Source organism: Pongo pygmaeus, chromosome 3, assembly GCF_028885625.2.
Source record: "Pongo pygmaeus isolate AG05252 chromosome 3, NHGRI_mPonPyg2-v2.0_pri, whole genome shotgun sequence".
NCBI classification, from domain to species: domain Eukaryota; kingdom Metazoa; phylum Chordata; class Mammalia; order Primates; family Hominidae; genus Pongo; species Pongo pygmaeus.
Window position 1 is genome coordinate 144447082 of NC_072376.2, and position 20939 is coordinate 144468020.

Consider the following 20939-nt stretch of genomic DNA (forward strand, 5'->3'; position numbering starts at 1 on the left):
CATCTCTTGTTTTCAGTATCATTCCAATTCTGCATCTATCTAATTTTGATCTCTGTTCTATTTATTTTCCTGATTCATAACATTTTGCTTTGTGCTGAGCTCCTAATTGCCTCTCTGTCATTCTCAAAATTTTAGCCCTATGGTCTAAAAGATGCCCAGAAGAATGTAGCATATTCTAGTATATCAATGGGACAACATAAACAACTTGCTTAATTGTTAATCTATTTAAAAATGAAACAGTGTTTTTCATTTTTTCAATTTAACGCTGACTAGATCCTATAACTACATTCTGCTTTTTATAACTAAAGAACTCCAGAAAAATAAATGTAATAGCTTTGCTGGAAAAGATTAACTTTACAATGCCTTCCTAATGACCTTACTTTTTTTTTTGAAAAGTGTTTTCTGGTATACAAAAATAATATTCTGAAATATCTCTCTGATATTTGATTGCCGGATTTAACCTACATACCTCTGAACCTTAGTTTTTCAGACACACAAGCTGCTTAACAAGTTCCAATGCATTAATCAATACACCATTGCATAACTTAGAGTAAGAAAAATTGGTAGATATTTCAGCAATGCCCTAAACTATGCTTCTATTTAACACTTTGAGACAACCAATACACTATTTATATTATTGAGACAAAGCAAACCTAAGATCAAAGAAAAATATTTATTTTAATAAAATGGTGTTCAAGTAGATAGTTTTTTTGTTGTGTTTTTTTTTCTTTTTTTTTTTTTTGACATGGAGTCTCCCTCTTTTGCCCAGGTTGGAGTTCAGTGGCCCAGCCTTGACTCACTGTAACCTCCCTTTCCTGGGTTCAAGCAGTTCTCCCTGCCTCAGCCTCCTGAATAGCTGAAATTACAGGCATGCACCACCACACCTGTTTAATTTTTGTATTTTTAGTAAAGATGGGATGTCATTATGTTGGCCAGGGTGGTCTTGAACTCCTGACCTCAGGTGATCTGCCCACCTTGGCCTCCCAAAGTCTAAGTAGATAGTTTAAATGATTATGGGTTTCAATAGGTTTTATTAATTTGTTTTAGTTAACATACAAGCACACTACAAAACCACATTATTTTATTTTAATTTTTATCAATAAACTTTATTATATTAAGGGCCATATTGCCCACTTAATATGATTTTGATATGCACAATTTCTATAATTTACAACTTACTGTATATGGTCTAATATAAATTACATTGAGCTATCTTGAATAAAAGATGCTAATCCCCAAAAACTTAATGTATAAAATAATTTCTACAATCAATTAAGCCACCCAACTCTTTTTCTCATGGGGCCCTGGTGTGCAAGGGCTGCAAACAGCAGCATCCTAGGTAGTGTACAGCAGCCTGTTCCTTGTGTACAACAGCCTTTGCCATTGGACATTTATGTCTCGAATCTAGTGCTTTCCCCAGTCTAGGTTTAAGACCGGATGTAGTATGCCTTTGGAAAGCCTCAGGAACCAGAGGTCAGAGTTCACATTGGCCGTGTTCATCCATACCAAGCTGCAAAACCTGAAGCATGTGACTGAGGCCTTATTTAGGGCCAAGTTCAAGTTCAGTGAATGTCCAAAAAGCCACATCTCAAAGAAGAGCGATTTTACTAAGTTTAATGCATATACATTTAAAGACTTGGTGGCTGAGAAACAACTCATCCTGGATGGCTGTGGGGCCAAATATATCCCTGGAACCATGGGCCCCTGGACAAGCAGCTAGCCCTGCATTAGAAAAGAGCTGCCCCCTCTTTACTCATGCCCACCAATTAATTCTATTTCCTGTACATCTAATAAATGTATCTATGTATCCATCTATCTATCTATAAATAATTCAACAATATGCAGTAGATTAAAAACAAACACAACCTTATCTTGATGTCTAACTACTGTGGATATATTTTGTCAGTTATTAACATTCCCCTTTCAGGTTAATATCAAGTCAACAAAAATTTGGAGTTCTCTTGACCCTTTCCCCAATGTGTAAATTGGTAATATAATGTCAATATTCAGACAGGGAAATAAACTAAGCTCCCTTTGATGAAAACGACATGCAGTAATGCTTCCCTACTGAGAATCATCTTAGTTTGTGAAATCATAATCTGGAATGGCTATATCTGCAAAATATATTAAAAGAAAGAAAATATCAAAAACATAATCTACAATACTTTTATGTATATTTAATCATTTTATATTTTTTATTATACTACTTGAAATACATACATAAAGGATAGACAGTTTCAACAAATCTCAAAAAGGAAACCTAATTATGTATAATATTCTGACTGATTTTGTTTGCTTACCAAATTGAAATTGAAAAGAAAAAATACAGCACTCTGTAAAAAAATAAAATGAGTTCAAAATATAATTATTGTCTCCCTTTGAAAATATAAATGTTTAAATAATGGTGAAATACAGAACATAAACATTCACAAATATTACATATCCATTCAACATTTTCTGGTATTATTTTGTTTTGTTCAAACCTCCCCTTCTGTCATTTTTCTCTCCTTTCTTTAGCATAACTGAGCTGCTTTCCAAACAATTATAGTTATACCAGACATAGCATTTTCCAACATCATAGTTTTTCTTAAACACCAGCTCCAAATATTAATTCCCAGGGAAAATGACATTTTCCATATATGAGAAATATTGGAACCAATATAACAAAACTCATTAACATTTATAACATTTGAAAATAATTTCACAAAAGTTTTATTTAAAAAAATTATATTGTAAATTTACGTAAGAAATTCTCTATTGTTATATGACTTGTATAACATCCACGGTATACTAAGAAAATATTTTTAAAATATAGGATAAGGTATCTAAATAATAAATTTTTAAGAGCGCTTAGAGCCACTACTAAAAATCTGAGAATAAGGCATGAATATTTTTTGATCTATAGAGATTATATATCAGCATGCCAGCATTGGCTTTTATTACAGAATAAGCATTTTAATCTTCATTAACTCTCGTCAATTCACTATAGAAAGCAGCTTAAAAAAAAAAGACCATCACTTATAGAAAACAGTTAATATTTCCATGGTTTACCTGGAAGTTTATTGGGCATAAATGTATAAAATACATTTATGGTTTGAAATAAACTGTTTTACTAAACAATATTACAGAATTCAGAATAGATGCTGATTAAGCAGCTAATCAACAACAGTGTTTATTTACCAGTTTGGTGGCTATTATGCTAATTAGATAATCTGTTTAAAATGTGTCCATATGGACAATTTTTCTGTAAATGTTTTCTTTATCTCCACATTGTGTGGTAGTATTTTCATAGAACCAAGTAGAAATTAACTTAAAAATTAGTTATTTAAAGATGACAATAGGTTTTGAACTTTGAGTTCCAAAAGGCAAGCAAATATTTCTGAAATAAAATATATTATATACATTTAATTTCTAATATAATTTACATATAAAATATTTTTTAAATTCATATGAATTTGAGATATTTTCACATTGATTGGACTGTTTTTGTACCTCATTTTGCTTCGTCACACTAAAGTGAGGTCCATCATCTTGTGGCACCAAAGGAAAACTAGTGTGATTATAAGGAAATTATTATAGTTAGACAACTGTGCATTAATTTCATCATTAAGGACCAAACATGTATAATAAATACTTTTCTTAATACATTGCTTGCAACATATACACAATTATTTAACAACTATGGTGAACTAAGTCTCCTAGAAATTTCCAAAATAACTTTTTTGCCTTTTTTTAACCTCTAAATCCATATAAATCAAGGGAAAATATTCTTGCACATATGTATATTTAAACATGAACCTAGCCAAAAGTAAGAGAAATTTTAAAAAGTATAACATATCAAAATGTGGAAATTTCTGTGTTTAGTGAAAAATCTATCCCATTAACAGCTTGCATTAGAAAAGAAAAATGACCTTGAAATTATGATGAAAGCTTCCAACTTGTTATTATAAAAATGAGAACAAATTAATTCTGAAGCAATCAGAAAGAAGAAAATAATAAAGGTTAATGAAGAAATAAACAACATTAAACAGAGAAAAATTATATAGCTAAGTAAATTAAACTAAACTTAGATCTTTGAAGGGATCAATAAAATTGTTAAATCTCTGGCCAGACTAAGAAGAAAATAATAGGAAATAAATAATTTACAAATTTTAAGAATGATAGAAGTGGCTGGGGGTGGTGGCTCATGCCTGTAATCCCAGCACTTTGGGAGGCCGAGGCAGGTGGATCGTTTGAGGTCAGGAGTTCCAGACCAGCCTGGCCAACATATTGAAACCCTGTCTCTACTAAAAATACAAAAATTAGTCGAGCGTGATGGCGCATGCCTGTATTCCCAGCTACTCAGGAGGCTGAGGCACAAGAATTGCTTGAAGCTGGGAGGTGGAATTTGCAGTGAGTGGAGATCAGGCCACTGCACTCAAGCCCGGGCGACAGAATGGGACTCTGTCTCAAAACAAACAAACAAAAAAGAATGATAGAAGTAACATTTCCATTGTCCTACAACAGTTTAAGGATAACTAAATGAATACCATGATGAAATTTATAAATGTAAATTAGTTAATTTAGATTAAATGTACAAATCCCTCAAAAGATACAAACTACTAAGGCAAACTCAAAAAGAAAGCAATAACATGAACATCCATATATATATGTTTTAAATTTATTAATACCCACCTAGATAAACTGACAAATTTTACTAACATTTAAGGAGATATAATTTATACTTTACACAAAACTTGAAGAAACAAAAAAAAGGAAACACTTTTCAACATGTTTTATGAGTCTACCATTATCCCCATACCAAAACCATAAAAAAGACATTATAAGAAAGTGTCCTATAGACAAATATGTATTTAGATGATGAATTTAGATTTCAAAAACTTCAGCAAAATATTATCCAATTAAATCCTCTCATGTCTGTGTGTGTGTGTGTGTGTGTGTGTGTGTGCATGCACGTGTGTTTGTAAAATATATCATTACTAATTGGTGTTTATCTTGGGAGTTCAACATGGTTTCCATATTCAATCAACCCATCAATGTGGACTATGGTTACTTGAAAAGACCAGCAAATCCTCTACACAAAAGGCCACTATAAATTGATTAAAACAGCCTTCCATCACTCTAGAAATTGACCAAAGCATTCAACTACCTGAGAAATATTTATGCTTGGAAAGCTATTGAAATGCAGTTAAAAATATCAGGAAACCTGTTTTTACCTTTTGTCCTAATCTTGCTAAATCCTTCTTAATTTTATGAGACACTGCTTCTCCTTTCACTGTTCTTTTACTTTCTCCTTCACCTACGTTTTTTCCTCCCCCTTCCTCTCCCTTTTCTACATTCCTTCTCTCTCCTAAATGCTGTATAAATTTCTACATATACAATCATACTATTTACAAATAGGAACAGTTTTACTTATTTCTTTCCAATCTGCATTTATTTTATTCTCCCTTTTTTTCCTTATACACTGGAGAGAACTCTAAGTATTATGTTGAAAAAGAGTGATAAAAGCAAACATCTTTGCTTTATTCCTGAGCATACATGTGGAAAACATTCAGTGTTTCACAGCTAAATATGATGGACTTTTTGTATGCTCTTTATCAAGATGAAGGAATTTTCTGCTGTTTCTGGTTTGCTGAATTTTTATCACAAGTAACTGTTGAATAGTGTCTTTTTCCCCTGCATTTATTGAAATAATCATGCGTTTTCCTATTTTAGAATATTAATATGATGAACTATATTATTAGATTTTTTAAAATATTGAAACTGTCTTGCATTTCTGGAATAAACGTGGCTTAGTCATGTGTATCACTTTTTTACATATTCAAGTTGTTGAGGATTTTGCATCTAGGGTATATTTGTAGATTTGCATCTAGGTTATGTTGGTCTAAAGTTTTGTTTGTTTGATTTTTTTTCCTTTTCTTTTTTTTATCATCTTTGTCTTATTCTGTTTAAGTGTCATGCTTGCTTCATAAAATGAATTGAGAAGCATTTCTTCCTCTTCTGTTTCTCGAAAATTGTAGAGAACTGTTGTTTTTTATTGTTGTTTGTTTGTTGTTTTGTTTTTTCTTATTTTTATCCTCATACTGAGAACCAGTCTGGAGTATAAAACATGGTTCCTCATTCCAATTAAATCTAGTACACAATGACAACAACCATCTTGGGCTAAGCATTGGCCTACAAAACAGAAAAAAACCTTCAGGGAGATAGATGCTGATCTAGGCATTGTGAGAAAAGCTGAATTCATTTTTAATCATGAATGGCTTTTAAGGAAAGAAGATTTATTAACTAAAATAAATAGATTAGAGGGAATTCTCATCTATGAGAGAGGAAGGAATGGGATTCAACCTGGAAAAAATGATGAAGTTTTGGTGAACTGGGTAAGGTAGACTCAACAATTAATGATGGATAATGCTAGGACCCAACACTGGTAATGAGCTTGTATTATGACTCAATAGCATCACTTTATCACTTTAACGCAGATGGAGGCCTAAATAACCATAGGGCAATGCTTCTTCTTAGATGCAGAGGGACACATTTATATAATCTTAGGGACCCCGTCTCTGAGGTCACTCATAATTTATATTAATTCATTGTTATTGCCATTGTCCCAAGAATAGATAAGGATAAGACATGCTGTAGTATAGGTAGCAGAGATATAAACTATTCTTATTCTTGTGTCTTGTCTATAGGAAGGGAGTGTATCCTGGTGTATGACAGCATATAGTAGAGACCATTGGCAGTTAGAGCCTGTGAACTGAGACAGGGTGACTGGCTAAGTCCACAACCCATTAGAAACCCAGAAATAATCAAATCATGGAGAGTTGTAGCAACACTTATTTATAATACTATATGATATAAAGACAAGAACCAATTATGTTGAGTAGCTGTAACAAATAGCTCTATCATTTTTAATAACTTTTTCTCTAATAAAACTGAATTGTAACATGACCATACTGCAATATGACATTATACTAGCATTGTTGGTAAGATTCAACTATCTTATGTAGAGAAGTTATATAATGTTTATATTGATAATCAAATGTATTAAGATATTGAGTTAAAGCCTCTTCAGAATGTAATCTGGGTGAATAATAAATGGCCTGAGAAAACAGAATTTAGCTAACCATTATCTAATTTCAATGCTAAGTAGTTCTGCACAGATTTATCAAAAGGTAAAAATAAAAGAAGATTGAGAGGAGGAATGAGTAATTTTGTTTGTACAAAATATTAAAGTGTATGTAATGGCCTTGTAGGATGCATTAGTAGTTTTTAAAAAATCAATCTTTACCCTACACTGTGTCCATAAAATGCTAGGCATATTCATGTTAATATTACTGTTGTTACTGTCATATAAATGCTATATTCAATGTAGATACTCAGAAAAATATGATTGTTTTGCTACAGGAGAGATTAGACCAGGGACAATAAATATAGATTAGGCAAGAATGCGTTAACTCAGCAGGCCAGGGTTTCTTCAACCCTGAACCTTCAAAGGTAAGGTTTGTTTTTAGGACTAGCTAGCCTCTGAGTTCTGGAAATAGTCTTACCGTGAAGAGTGTTTTTGTATATCTGAGGCCTTGGATTTATGGTGAATGACTGACTTTATATGCCTGAGGGCCTGAGCCATGCTGTATTTATTTGAACCATGTGGTATCAATTTAACCAGATACGTTTATTCTAAGATATGATTTATGCTGAATGCCTGCTTTTGTTCTAGAGGGATCATGGAAAGGAAGCTGAATTTGCTGAGTTTTGCCACATGGGCATTGTATGCCTATGTGATTAACCACCAATAAAAACCTGGGACATCAAAGAATAAATAAGCTGCTCTAATTGCCAAGAATTCACATGTGGTTGTATGCAGCATTACTGGGAGATTGAAGTGTATCTGCATGTGATTCTACTGTGATGGGACACTTGTAAGTTTGTGCCTGGAGTCTCCTGGACTTTGCCCTGAGAATCTTTTTCCTTTGTTGATATGAATCTGCATCCTTTTGTGTTAATAAACTATAAACATGAGTATAATTGCTTCTCTGAGTTCTGAGAGATTTTAAATAAATAATCAAAGCTGAAGATCAATGGGGACCCCCACCAAAACATCTTTACACATTTCAATTTTGTATTGAAGTAAATTTTATTTTCTTTTTTATACCTCCCATATATATTCTATTTTTTATTATTATTTATTTTATCCAAAATCTTTTATCTGTGATCATTTTCCTTTGTTTGAAATTTGTCTTTTGAGATTTCTTTAGAAGGTGCTTTTGGATGATAAATTTTCTGTTGTTCTTTGTCTAAAATGTCATTATTTTGACTCATTTATAAAAGGAGTTTTTATGTTTTATAAACCTCTAATATATAGAAGTGTGTCTAAACTCATTGAGGATATTTTCCAAATTTTTTCCTGCTTTTTATTGCTGTTGATAAGAAGTCAGTGTTGGTATTCTGACATTTAAGTTATGTGTCATTTTGTTGTGGTAGTTCTGAAGATCTTCCCTCTGTTTTATATTCTCCTTCACCATTCATAAATGTAATTTATATTTATTTGGTAATAAATTTTGAACATATACTATGCTATAAAGATAATCTAGGCCCTTTGGTTACATCTTGTAAATAAAATCAACAAAATCTGTTTTGAGATTATATTGTAATATAAGATACCCAAAGTAAATAGGATATGTACCATATGTTTGAAGGTGGTAAATATGATGAGAAAAATAGATCAGGTCAGGAAGAATGAAGATGATTGAAGGTACAGGTTATGATAAAAACTTAGGTGTGCCGAGGAATGAATTCATCTTATGTATCTTGCGTGTAATGTCTTATTTCTCCTGAATCTGAGAATTTGATGTCTTTCATTAGGTATATCAGTAAATCTCACTAATGAATATATTAGACTCCAGTTTAATACATGATAGTCATTTTCATTCTTTCTTTCATATCACTTAATCCTTTCTCTTTATTGTTCATTTTTATACATCTCTTAATAGTCACAGTGAATTTAACTACGTTTTACGTTATGTGGTTATTCTCACTTTAGCTATCTCTAATATATTATGAATGTGTCAGTTGTGTGTTTACTATTGTTTGAATTAAGCTTTTAAATCATTTTAATTCTTACTTAATTCAAACTTGTTTGTTATACATTCTTATAATTCCAGTATCTGGAGTTTTCTTCATGTGATTCTTTTATCTCCCTGTTTTCCTCCTATATTCTTTTCATGCACCATCTTTCTCTGCGTGTTTTGTTTTATTTTACTGTGAATTCCTAACTAATGGAAGTATATTTATGCAAATAATTTTAGGATAGAATTGAAATAGGGTTCCCAAAAGGATTATATAAATTTGTTTGTACCAAGGACCCAGGGTTATAAACAGGATGAGATCACTTTAAATTTCTGTCTTGAGGATTTTCAAGTTACACAGGTCATATTAGCGAGAACCCCAGAAAAGGGCATTTTTTTTTTTTTCACTTTACATCCTGGAATACATGTGCAGAACGTACAGGTTTGTTACATAGGTATACATGTGCCATGGTTGTTTGCTGCACCTATCAACCCGTCATCTAGGTTTTAAGCCCCACATGAAGGTATTTGTCTTAATGCTCTCCCTCCCCTTGCCCCCCCACCCCCAACAAGCCCCGGTGTGTGATGTTCCCCTCCCTGTGTCCATGTGCAGAACCTGCAGTTTTGTTACATAGGTATACATGTGCCATGGTGGTTTGCTTCACCCTTCAACTCGTCACCTACATTAGGTATTTCTCCTAATGTTATTCCTCCCCTAGGCCCCCACCCCCTACAGCCCCTCCCTGATGATCCCCTCCCTGTGACCCTGTGTTCTCATTGTTCAGCTCCCACTTATGAAAACATGTGGTGTTCGGTTTTCTGTTCCTGTGTTAGTCTGCTGAGAATGATGGCTTCCAGCTTCATCCATGCCCCTGCAAAGGACACAAACTCATCCTTTTTTATGGCTGCATACTATTCCATGGTGTATATGTGCCACATTTTCTTTATCCAGTCTATTGTTGATGGACATCTGGGTTGATTCCAAGTGTTTGCTATTGTAAATAGTGCTGCAATAAACATACATGTGCTTGTGTCTTTATAGTAGAATAATTTATAATCCTTTGAGTATATACCCAGTAATAGGATTGCTGGCTCAAATGGTATTTCTAGTTCTAGATCCTTGAGGAATCACCATACTGTCTTCCAAAATGGTTGAACTAACTTACACTCCCACCAATAGTGTAAGAGTGTTCTCTTACTACACTTCCAATTTGGCTGGACTTTGAGCTTTGTCTCTGGTCCCCAGCATTTTACAATCCCAAGAAACATGGCCTCATCCTTATCAGGACCAGAGAATGCTCTCAAGGTAAAACCTTAATTTTCATAAAATTGTTGTCATCTTGCCTGATCACTGTGACACTAAAGCAAGATTTTTTTAATGTTTCATCCAACTTTTAAGAATTATTTTAGTGGTAGGACTGAGCCAGGTTTCTAATCCACACTACTGCAGATAAAAAAATGAGAAAAGGTAACTTTCAAAAATAGAGGCCGGGCGTGGTGGCTCACACCTGTAATCCCAGCACTTTGGGAGGCCAAGGCGGGCAGATCACGAGGTCAGGAAATTGAGACTATCCTGGCTAACACAGTGAAACCCCACCTCTACTAAAAATACAAAAAAACATTAGCTGGGCGTGGTGTCTGGCGCCTGTAGTCCCAGCTACTGGGGAGGCTGAGGCAGGAGAATGGCGTGAACCCGCAAGGTGGAGCTTGCAGTGAGCTGAGATCGCGCCACAGGACTCCAGCCTGGGCGACAGAGAGAGACTCCGTCTCAAAAAAAAAAAAAAAAAGAAATCCATCTTTTTTCATGAAAGACTTATTATACATTCTAAATGAAATGGCTATAGGAAGTTAGCATTTGAACTTTAAGGTTATTAGCATAAGGAACAATGAAAACTAAATTTCTCCTGGGAGTTACTCATTTTTCTGGGTTATAAATGAATGCCATATTATTTTTTGATGTTTAATGTAAAATATTATCGACTGTAATAATCCAATATGATCTAGGATATTCAGTCTTACACAACATAGGGATATAGTATAGGCTGATGTACATCCAAAATTATAACACACTTTGTTCAAACACAATGCATATTACATTTTCCTGTAGCTCAAATCTGTGTAATCTGTATTATTAAGAGACATAAAGAGAGGATTCAAAATAATAGCTGAAGAATTCTCACTAATTTTATGAATCTAGTAGATCAAAATGTTACTCCAACATTAATATTGATTTCATAATACAGACTATGAGGCTTATATAAATCTGTTTCAAAAAATGTATGGCATTCTTTAGCTTTTATGTTGTAAGACATTCAGAATATAATCCAAAATAAAGTTGTAATAAATTATCACATTTTAATGAGTATTTTAACATGAAATGTGAGTTTGGGATTATTATAAATCCAAAGACACATAAACTCAGTTTCTAAAAGATATGATTGAGGGGAAATCATGATTTATTATGTCTTCATTTTATCAAGAAAAGACACAGTTATTATTTATAATAAAAATGATTACAATGCACACATACTCTTTTGTGAGTTGCCACAGAATTTTCTATTACTGAAACCTGTCAAGTTCAATACATGTCTAGAATATGTAAAAATAAAGGTCGATCTGTGATATTAGATATTATCAAATAAAAAATATTCTTATTGAAAAAAATGTGATTCCTTATGACAACTTCAGGGCATCTTCTATTTGCCCCCTGTTATCAACAGGGGAAATTTTCTTTCCTACATTTCTCACTAATCATTTCTGACAAGTAGTTGGCAAGCTTAACTATAAAGGGTCGTCCATAGGGTTCTAGGTCAACCTTACCCTTTGGGAAGAAAGTACACATGATGTCTATGAATAAATACCCTCCAACAGAAGAAAAGGACAATGCTTTACATAGTGTGTGCATAATCATTTTTCAACATAATTAGCTTATCTATTTGTGACATGATTTTACCGTCATTGCAGGTGTTTGACATAACCCACATTTTTTCTTCGTGCCAAGAAATACAATGGTTTTGTATTACATTAATACTTTAGATCATCTATAATATGAGTCAGGTTTGGTTAAAAAATATATAAAAATAAAAATCTCAGTTCTATTGAAAATACTAATGAAAGTATCTCGTCAAAGTAAGACATTAGCAATGCATTGTCTGTCACTTGATATTTTGTGTGTTTGCTCATTTCAACAAGGGAAAGAGAATTAGAAAATTGGAAGAAAAATATTTGAGTAATTCTTGTAAAATTAATATACATATTAAATATCATGAACGGTAGAAACAGAGTTAATATTTAAAATGTTTATAACTAATGTGTAAATTTAATTGAAAGCCAACTGATTGCTCTGAATTTTTATGAGGAATAATGGCAATTGTACAGAAAATAACTGACACCGAAAGCATTTACCTTTTCACATTTAAATGCAAGTGACTTTTTGTTCATTCATTCAAAAATTATGGATTATTATACTTTAGCTTGAATGTTTGTCTCCCCTCTAAATGCCATTTTGAAACGTAATCCTCAATGCAATAGTATTAAGAAGTCAGGCCTTTAGGAGTAATCAGGCCATGAGGACTGTACTCATAGATGGGATTAGTGCATTACAAAAGGGCTGAAGGGAACTAGCTAATGTAAGGACACAGCATTCAAGTTACCATTTTAGAAGCAGAAACTGGGACCTCACTTGGTGCCAGACCTGCCAGAACCATGGTCTTGAACTTTTCAGCCTCCTGGACTGTGAGAAACAAGTTTCTGTTCTTATCAGTCTCAGCTATTTTGTTACAGAAGCACAAGTGAACTGAGACCTGAGATGGGAATGTTTATGTGCTAGGTATGGAGCTAATTTCTGAATAAATAAAGATGAATACATTCTATGACCTCATCGTCTAGTGCCTGTTACAGTGACACACTGGATATTTTTTCTTGCCTTCTTATTACTCATTTTTGCTCTCCTCACTAAATATTGAGGAAAACATGAATGCATCATCAGTTTTTCCACTGATACAACTGTTTAAGAAGTACATATGACATTATATTTTTTCTTTCTGTATTCTGTAGACTTACCTGTAAAGTCTAAGGCTAACATTGACTTTATGCTAATTAGTACTGTGTTCATTTCAGATGTGTAATATGCCTTGTACAAATATAAATAGATAAAACATTAAAGCTGCTACTACTCAAAACACACAGGGAATAAAATATTCTATTTGAAACATTAACATAGAGTTTACACTGAGGGAAATTTTTATTCATTAGCTTAAATGGGGCAAAATACAATAAATATTATTTGGTTAAAATAGAGAAAGTTAAGTGGAAAGATGAAATGATAAAGATCCCAGAGAAAATTGTTCAGTTTGCATATAAATTGAGAAATTAACCCCTAACCTACCTAGGTAGAATTTCATAGCCTTAACTAAAATAATTATTTAAACTTACAAGATTTATTAGAAAAATATGAATAGAAAAATAAAATGCACTATTGCATTTTATGTAATTTTACATGAACTTAGTTTATAACATGTACATAGATTAAGTTGATTTAAATATTTTATGTACAAAAAACTATATTTCTGAAGATTCTAAGAGCTTACAACTAAAATACAAGATAAACATTTACTTTACAAAAAGAGTAAATAAGATGAAGAATTTGAAAGAATTTAAGAATTAATTTCAGTTTCTTTTCCAAAATGTATGTGGTTAGCCTACAATGCTTTTACAATCTGTTATTTTATGAGTATGAATATTGATTTTATTATCTAAACATGTATTATTTTTAAAATATGGCAAAAGAATTAAAGTTCCATAGTTCGACAAAGCCGTAAAGCCGATCAATCCTTTGACAGCTTAATGAATAAAGCATGCATGTAGTTGACACCAATTCATTTAATAAACATTTGTAGAACATATAAGTGTAAGAAATTGTGCTAAGGAGATGAATGGTACATTAAAATAAGAATACAAGTTTCCAGATTCTAAGGAGTTTATGTAAGTGTAAGGCACATAAAACAACACAAATGAAAAGGCTAAAATAAATCAGAAAATGAAGGGAAGAAAACAAATATTCATATTAGGTATACATAATATCTCAAATATTCTTTAAGATGTCTTAAACAGATTTTAATATTTAATCCTAATGACAGGATAATCTGATTTATTACAGATGATATAACTGAGGCTAATACAAATCTGTTGACTTTAAATTTTCAAAGTCTTCCTGAATTATTTGACTGTATAATATTTTGGTAAACATAAATAAGTGGATACTAATGCATTGAAACAGAAACAGTATACTGTTCAAGAAATAGAAAAAAATGAAACAATAGAAAAGATCGAATTTGTAGTATGACTACAATTTAAGATTTAATAAAGACAAAAATAGAAACCAATATGTAGTTAGGAGGGTAGAAAAAAGTACAGTGGACCCTCCATATCCATAGGTTCTGCATGTGTGGATTCAACCACCCATGGATCAAAAATATTTGGAAAAACATTTATGAAAAAGTGAACACATATGGAATTTTGCCTTGTCATTATCCCCTAAAGAACACAGTATAACTATCTACATAGCATTTGCGTTGTACTTGGTATCATAAAAAATCTAGAGATGATTTAAAGTATGTGACAGTGTGGATGTAGGTATATAAAATACTATTATACATCATTTTATAGAAGGGTCTTGAGCATCTGTAGATTTTTGTGTCTGAGGGTTCCTAGAACCAGTACCCCACAAATACAGAGGAACAACTATAATGAGTTCCTACTAAACTAGGCTGAAGTATTATAACTGTACACAAAAGAATTTAAGACAGAATGATTAAACAATATATAGAAGTATGTATAAGAAGTGAAGATAATTGAAAATTAAATTGATAGGAAAGACATGACAAATATAATGAAATCAATGGAAAAATTAAAACTTTAGCAAGATGTACAAGCAAGGATTGGGTAGATTTCATCTGAAAGATATAATTTCTAATGACAAAGTACTTTAATAGTCTAGCCTAATATTTTATTGTATCTTAAAACTTCCCTCTGGCTCATTCTGGTCTGATAACACCAGCTTTCTTATGGCTTCTTTTATCTGCCAAGAATTATGCTCTGGTCTAATTGACCTCCCCAAATTTGTATATTAAAATTCTCACCACCAAGGTGATAATATTAAAAAATGGGCCATTTGGTAGGTGGCTGGATCATGGGAGTGGCGCCCTTATGAAAGGTGCCACAGAGAGACCCCTCCCTCTTCCACCATGTGAGGTTAGACTGAGAAATACATCTCTGTGGTTTATAAGCTGCTCAGTCTATGGCATTTTATTATAGCAGCCCATGCTAATGAATTCAGATGACAATGTGTCTGCAGACCTTCCTAGGAAATTATTGAGTCCTTCGTTGAATACTAAACTGTGAATACATGAGAGAAAATAGCTGAAGCCTGGGGTAAAACGCCAACACAAAGGGTTTGAAGAACAATTCTCAAAACTCAGAAAGCTCTGCAAATATTATTGTTGCCACAAACCAAAGTAGAAGACAGGGTAATATAAGAGCTATTAGGTAGAATCTTTGGAAGAATCCTGCTTTTGTGATGGAACTCACTCATTCCTAAACCTAAAGCAACCTGCATCTTCTCTAAGAAAATTTTTTAGCAATCTCTAAAAGCATCAAACTGATTCCAAATAATTTAACTGTGTTTGAGAACAAAATACAAATATACAAAAGGAATTCAACAAAATCCATCACATAACAATATAGAATTCACAATATCTGGTTTTGATGAACATAATAATTAGTCTTGAAACATGTTAATTCAGGTATTAAAAATATGCTTTATTTTTTCAAATAAGATGAGAATATATGTATATTATGAGAAAATAAAAATGGAAGAAATAAAAACAAACAAGCAGACTGCTAAAACAGAAAAAATAAGTATATTAGATTAAAAATGTATGAATAAATTTAACAGCACTTTAACCATTGTAGAAAAAATACCAGTGATTTTGATAACATAACAATATAAACTATCCAAAACAGAAAACATAGACACATTTGAAAAAACAACCACACTGTGTCGGACAATATCAAGCAGCATAAGACAAGAAGAGATAGAGTCCCAGAAGAAGACTGAGCGGATGTATGTGTGTGAGTATGTGCTAGGGAAGAACAAAACCAAAAATTCGAAGAAATGATTGCCAAAATGTTATTAGAATCACAAAAAAAAAGACAAAATGGCAGGGTAAACTATTGTCTAATTTCTGAAAATCAGTGATAAAGAGAAAAATCTTAAAAGGCATCAGAGATGAAAAAATAATCCACATCAAAAGAAACACACACACACACACACACACACGCACACACACACAAATACGGGCAATTTTCTTCAGAAACTATGAAACCTTGGAGACAATGGAGCAATCATAAATAACTAAATAAGAAAAAACAGCTTAATCTACATTTTTATAACAAGTAGAAAATTTTAAGCACTAAAGTAAAATAGGTCTTGTTTATTTTTAGAAAATTAAAAATAGGTTTGGAACTAGGGTAAAGTAAATGACACAACTAGGTCCCAAAACCTAAAGAGCTACTTACTTTCAGGGTTATATATTTGAGACTCAGAGTGCAAGACCTGTGCCTCGTGTGACCTGAGAGAGTGCCTCATTAAGTTTTTCACAAGAGGTAATTTGCTCATCTCAATGTTGTCTCAGCACTGAACAAAATCTAAAGAATTTCATTGCCAGCCATCCTCCATTGGAATTTATAAGAAAGATTCCTAAGGCTGAAGTAAAATTTTATGAGATGTATATGTGTGTCTGCAGAAAAAAACTGGCAATATATTGTACTGCATATCAAGTGATATACTATTATTTGAAAGAAGGCTGTGATGAATTAAGCATTTATATTTTAAACCTTAAAGCAGAAGTATTTATATTTTAAACCTTAAAGCAGAAACTAAAAAAGAAGTACATTAGTAAACTAATAGTAGAAATAACATAAAATAATGAAGTACATATTTAACTAATCCACAAAATGTAAAAAAGGATAAATAATTGAACAAGGAGTATATAAGATAAATAGAAAACATAGCAAGAAGGTATATTTAAACCTAAGCTTATTCATAATCACATTACGTTACATGTAAATCCTTCATACATATCAATGAAAAATCAGAAATCTAATTCTGTCTATTAAAATTCTAGTGTAAATATAAATACATAGATATCTGTGTGTGCAGTACAAACAAAAATTTATAGAAAACTAGAGTTGCTGTATTAATGTCAAACTAAATATATTTCAGAACAAAGTATATTACCAGTGATAGAAAATATACTCACTGATTATAAAGGGTCAATTTATTAAGATAACTAAACAATATTGACAGAAAGAAATGATACATGTTAAGGTGATGAACATAAGAATTATCCTGATTTGATCATTGTACATTGTATGCTTGTATGCATATGTACCCCATACATATGTGCAACTATTATGTATCCATAATAATTAAAAAATTTTTAGAAATGAAAATTAGATAAATGTAATAGTGCCATGTGTTTATGTTAGAAAAGAAAAAAGAATCTAATCAGTTCCTAAAGCAAATTAAACCCAAACAAAACAGAATGCTCTTGTCTAAATGTTTGTGCCTCCTTGAATTTCCTAGGTAGAAATCCTAACTCCCAAATTTATGGTTTTAGGAGATGGGGTCTTTTGGGAGGTGCTTAGATCATGGAAGTAGAGATCTGGGGCTCTTTTATAAGGGTACTAAATTAATACTACATTAAGGATAGTAAATGAGTCGTTTTTTATTTATTTATTTATTTATTTATTTTTTATTATTATTATACTTTAGGTTTTAGGGTACATGTGTGCAATGTGTAGGTTAGTTACATATGTATACATGTGCCATGCTGGTGCACTGCACCCACTAACTCGTCATCTAGCATTAGGTATATCTCCCAATGCTATCCCTCCCCCCTCCCCCCACCTCACAACAGTCCCCAAAGTGTGATGTTCCCCTTCCTGTGTCCATGTGTTCTCATTGTTCAATTCCCACCTATGAGTGAGAATATGCGGTGTTTGGTTTTTTGTTCTTGCGATAGTTTACTGAGAATGATGATTTCCAATTTCATCCATATCCCTACAAAGGACATGAACTCATCATTTTTTATGGCTGCATAGTATTCCATGGTGTATATGTGCCACATTTTCTTAATCCAGTCTGTCATTGTTGGACATCTGGGTTGGTTCCAAGTCTTTGCTATTGTGAATAAGGCCGCAATAAACATACGTGTGCATGTGTCTTTATAGCAACATGATTTATAGTCCTTTGGGTATATACCCAGTAATGGGATGGCTGGGTCAAATGGTATTTCTAGTTCTAGATCCCTGAGGAATCACCACACTGACTTCCACAAGGGTTGAACTAGTTTACAGTCCCACCAGTAGTGTAAAAGTGTTCCTATTTCTCCACATCCTCTCCAGCACCTGTTGTTTCCTGACTTTTTAATGATCGCCATTCTAACTGGTGTGAGATGGTATCTCATTGTGGTTTTGATTTGCATTTCTCTGATGGCCAGTGATGGTGAGCATTTTTTCATGTGTTTTTTGGCTGCATAAATGTCTTCTTTTGAGAAGTGTCTGTTCATGTCCTTCGCCCACTTTTTGATGGGGTTGTTTGTTTTTTTCTTGTAAATTTGTTGGAGTTCATTGTAGATTCTGGATATTAGCCCTTTGTCAGATGAGTAGGTTGTGAAAATTTTCTTCCATTTTGTAGGTTACCTGTTCATTCTGATGGTAGTTTCATTTGCTGTGCAGAAGCTCTTGAGTTTAATTAGATCCCATTTGTCAATTTTGGCTTTTGTTGCCATTGCTTTTGGTGTTTTAGACATGAAGTCCTTGCCCATGCCTATGTCCTGAATGGTAATGCCTAGGTTTTCCTCTAGGGTTTTTATGGTTTTAGGTCTAACATTTAAGTCTTTAATCCATCTTGAATTAATTTTTGTATAAGGTGTAAGGAAGGGATCCAGTTTCAGCTTTCTCCATATGGCTAGCCAGTTTTCCCAGCACCATTTATTAAATAGGGAATCCTTTCCCCATTGCTTGTTTTTCTCAGGTTTGTCAAAGATCAGATAGTTGTAGACATGTGGCGTTATTTTTGAGGGCTCTGTTCTGTTCCATTGATCTATATCTCTGTTTTGGTACCAGTACCATGCTGTTTTGGTTACTGTAGCCTTGTAGTATAGTTTGAAGTCAGGTAGTGTGATGCCTCCAGCTTTGTTCTTTTGGCTTAGGATTGACTTGGCAATGTGGGCTCTTTTTTGGTTCCATATGAACTTTAAGGTAGATTTTTCCAATTCTGTGAAGAAAGTCATTGGTAGCTTGATGGGGATGGCATTGAATCTGTAAATTACTTTGGGCAGTATGGCCGTTTTCACGCTATTGATTCTTCCTACCCATGAGCATGGAATGTTCTTCCATTTGTTTGTATCCTCTTTTATTTCCTTGAGCAGTGGTTTGTAGTTCTCCTTGAAGAGGTCCTTCACGTCCCTTGTAAGTTGGATTTCTAGGTATTTTATTCTCTTTGAAGCAATTGTGAATGGGAATTCACTCATGATTTGGCTCTCTGTTTGTCTGTTGTTGGTGTATAAGAATGCTTGTGATTTTTGCACATTGATTTTGTATCCTGAGACTTTGCTGAAGTTGCTTATCAGCTTAAGGAGATTTTGGGCTGAGACAATGGGATTTTCTAGATATACAATCATGTCATCTGCAAACAGGGACAATTTGACTTCCTCTTTTCCTAATTGAATACCCTTTATTTCCTTCTCCTGCCTAATTGCCCTGGCCAGAACTTCCAACACTATGTTGAATAGGAGTGGTGAGAGAGGGCATCCCTGTCTTGTGCCAGTTTTCAAAGGGAATGCTTCCAGTTTTTGCCCATTCAGTATGATATTGGCTGTGGGTCTGTCATAGATAGCTCTTATTATTTTGAGATACATCCCATCAATACCTAATTTATTGAGAGTTTTTAGCATGAAGGGTTGTTGAATTTTGTCAAAGGCCTTTTCTGCATCTATTGAGATAATCATGTGGTTTTTGTCTTTGGTTCTGTTTATATGCTGGATTACATTTATTGATTTGCATATATTGAACCAGCCTTGCATCCCAGGGATGAAGCCCACTTGATCATGGTGGATAAGCTTTTTGATGTGCCGCTGGATTTGGTTTGCCAGTATTTTATTGAGGATTTTTGCATCAATGTTTATCAAGGATATTGGTCTAAAATTCCCTTTTTTGGTTGTGTCTCTGCCCGGCTTTGGTATCAGGATGATGCTGGCCTCATAAAATGAGTTAGGGAGGATTCTCTCTTTTTCTATTGATTGGAATAGTTTCAGAAGGAATGGTACCAGCTCCTCCTTGTACCTCTCATAGAATTCGGCTGTGAATCCATCTGGTCCTGGCCTCTTTTTGGTTGGTAAGCTATTGCTTATTGCCACAATTTCAGCTCCTGTAATTGGTCTATTCAGAGATTCAACTTCTTCCTGGTTTAGTCTTGGGAGGGTGTATGTGTCGAGGAATTTATCCATTTCTTCTAGATTTTCTAGTTTATTTGTGTAGAGGTGTTTGTAGTATTCTCTGATGGTAGTTTGTATTTCTGTGGGATCAGTCGTGATATCCCCTTTATCATTTTTTATTGCGTCTATTTGATTCTTCTCTCTTTTCTTCTTTATTATTCTTGCTAGCGGTCTATCAATTTTGTTGATCCTTTCAAAAAATCAGCTCCTGGATTCATTAATTTTTTGAAGGGTTTTTTGTGTCTCTATTTCCTTCAGTTCTGCTCTGATTTTAGTTATTTCTTGCCTTCTGCTAGCTTTTGAATATGTTTGC

General features: G+C 33.1%; 1 pseudogene; it reads left to right on the forward strand.

The window, feature by feature from the left end:
• Positions 1-1262: 1262 nt before the first annotated feature.
• LOC129035961 (small nucleolar RNA SNORA70) lies at positions 1263-1373 on the forward strand (annotated as a pseudogene).
• The last annotated feature ends 19566 nt before the right edge of the window (positions 1374-20939 follow it).